The following is a 3,430-nucleotide window of genomic DNA, read 5'->3' as shown; positions in this document are numbered from 1 at the left end:
GTAAAAACTAATATAAATACTAATTCTGAAGTGGATACAGGCATTATTAGCTGAGTTGTGAACTTTTTGTTTACAAATTTACAATTGAGTATGCAAATGTATTAGCCGTGTAAAAACTAATATAATTACAAATTCTGAAGTGGATATATGCATTATTAGCTGAGTTGTTAACTTTTTGCTTACAAATTTACAATTGAGTATGCAAATGTATTAGCCTTGTAAAAACTAATATAAACACAATTTCTGCCGTGGATACATGCATTATTAGCTGAGTTGTTAACTTTTTGCTTACAAATTTACAATTGAGTATGCAAATGTATTAGCCTTGTAAAAACTAATATAAATACAAATTCTGAAGTGGATTCAGGCATTATTAGCTGAGTTGTGAAATTTTTGTTTACAAATTTATACCTGAGTATGCAAATGTATTAACCTTGTAAAAACTAATATAAATACAAATTCTGAAGTGGATATATGCACTATTATCTGAGTTGTGAACTTTTTGTTTACAATTTTACAATTGAGCATGCAAATGTATTAGCCGTGTAAAAACTAATATAAATACAAATTCTGAAGTGGATACATGAATTATTAGCTGAGTTGTGAACTTTTTGTTTACAAATTTACCATTGAGTATGCAAATGTATTAGCCATGTAAAAACTAATATAATTACAAATTCTGAAGTGGATATATGCACTATTATCTGAGTTGTGAACTTTTTGTTTACAATTTTACAATTGAGTATGCAAATGTATTAGCCATGTAAAAACTAATATAATTACAAATTCTGAAGTAGATATATGCACTATTATCTGAGTTGTGAACTTTTTGTTTTTAATTTTACAATTGAGCATGCAAATGTATTAGCCGTGTAAAAACTAATATAAATACAAATTTTGAAGTGAATGCATTATTAGCTGAGTTGTGACCTTTTTGTTTACAAATTTACAATTGAGTATGCAAGTAAATTAGCCCTGTAAAAACTAATATAAATACAAATTCTTAAGTGGATACAGGCATTATTAGCTAAGCTGTGAAATTTTTGTTTACAAATTTACAATTGAGTATGCAAATGTATTAGCCTTGTAAAAACTAATATAAATACAAATTCTGAAGTGGATTCAGGCATTATTAGCTGAGTTGTGAAATTTTTGTTTACAAATTTATACCTGAGTATGCAAATGTATTAGCCATGTAAAAACTAATATAATTACAAATTCTGAAGTGGATATATGCACTATTATCTGAGTTGTGAACTTTTTGTTTACAATTTTACAATTGAGCAGCAAATGTATTAGCCGTGTAAAAACTAATATAAATACAAATTCTGAAGTGGATACATGCATTATTAGCTGAGTTGTGAACTTTTTGTTTACAAATTTACAATTGAGTATGCAAATGTATTAGCCATGTAAAAACTAATATAATTACAAATTCTGAAGTGGATATATGCACTATTATCTGAGTTGTGAACTTTTTGTTTACAATTTTACAATTGAGCATGCAAATGTATAAGCCGTGTAAAAACTAATATAAATACAAATTTTGAAGTGAATGCATTATTAGCTGAGTTTTGACCTTTTTGTTTACAAATTTACAATTGAGTATGCAAGTGAATTAGCCCTGTAAAAACTAATATAAATACAAATTCTGAAGTGGATACAGGCATTATTAGCTGAGCTGTGAAATTTTTGTTTACAAATTTATACCTGAGTATGCAAATGTATTAGCCATGTAAAAACTAATATAATTACAAATTCTGAAGTGGATATATGCACTATTATCTGAGTTGTGAACTTTTTGTTTACAATTTTACAATTGAGCAGCAAATGTATTAGCCGTGTAAAAACTAATATAAATACAAATTCTGAAGTGGATACATGCATTATTAGCTGAGTTGTGAACTTTTTGTTTACAAATTTACAATTGAGTATGCAAATGTATTAGCCATGTAAAAACTAATATAATTACAAATTCTGAAGTAGATATATGCACTATTATCTGAGTTGTGAACTTTTTGTTTACAATTTTACAATTGAGCATGCAAATGTATTAGCCGTGTAAAAACTAATATAAATACAAATTCTGAAGTGGATACATGAATTATTAGCTGAGTTGTGAACTTTTTGTTTACAAATTTACAATTGAGTATGCAAATGTATTAGCCATGTAAAAACTAATATAATTACAAATTCTGAAGTGGATATATGCACTATTATCTGAGTTGTGAACTTTTTGTTTACAATTTTACAATTGAGCATGCAAATGTATAAGCCGTGTAAAAACTAATATAAATACAAATTTTGAAGTGAATGCATTATTAGCTGAGTTTTGACCTTTTTGTTTACAAATTTACAATTGAGTATGCAAGTGAATTAGCCCTGTAAAAACTAATATAAATACAAATTCTGAAGTGGATACAGGCATTATTAGCTGAGCTGTGAAATTTTTGTTTACAAATTTACAATTGAGTATGCAAATGTATTAGTCTTGTAAAAACTAATATAAATACAAATTCTGAAGTGGATTCAGGCATTATTAGCTGAGTTGTGAAATTTTTGTTTACAAATTTATACCTGAGTATGCAAATGTATTAACCTTGTAAAAACTAATATAAATACAAATTCTGAAGTGGATATATGCACTATTATCTGAGTTGTGAACTTTTTGTTTACAATTTTACAATTGAGCATGCAAATGTATTAGCCGTGTAAAAACTAATATAAATACTAATTCTGAAGTGGATACAAGCATTATTAGCTGAGTTGTGAACTTTTTGTTTACAAATTTACAATTGAGTATGCAAACGTATTAGCCTTGTTAAAACTAATATAAATACAAATTCTGAAGTGGATACAGGCATTATTAGCTGAGTTGTGAACTTTTTGTTTACAAATTTACAATTTAGTATGCAAATGTATTAGCCGTGTAAAAACTAATATAAATACTAATTCTGAAGTGGATACAGGCATTATTAGCTGAGTTGTGAACTTTTTGTTTACAAATTTACAATTGAGTATGCAAATGTATTAGCCGTGTAAAAACTAATATAATTACAAATTCTGAAGTGGATTCAGGCATTATTAGCTGAGTTGTGAAATTTTTGTTTACAAATTTATACCTGAGTATGCAAATGTATTAACCTTGTAAAAACTAATATAAATACAAATTCTGAAGTGGATATATGCACTATTATCTGAGTTGTGAACTTTTTGTTTACAATTTTACAATTGAGCATGCAAATGTATTAGCCGTGTAAAAACTAATATAAATACAAATTCTGAAGTGGATACATGAATTATTAGCTGAGTTGTGAACTTTTTGTTTACAAATTTACAATTGAGTATGCAAATGAATTAGCCCTGTAAAAACTAATATAATTACAAATTCTGAAGTGGATACAGGCATTATTAGCTAAGCTGTGAAATT

The sequence above is a fragment of the Drosophila kikkawai genome, unplaced genomic scaffold (genome assembly GCF_030179895.1).
Source record: "Drosophila kikkawai strain 14028-0561.14 unplaced genomic scaffold, DkikHiC1v2 scaffold_219, whole genome shotgun sequence".
Lineage (NCBI taxonomy): Eukaryota > Metazoa > Arthropoda > Insecta > Diptera > Drosophilidae > Drosophila > Drosophila kikkawai.
Note: the sequence above shows the minus strand (reverse complement) of the source record.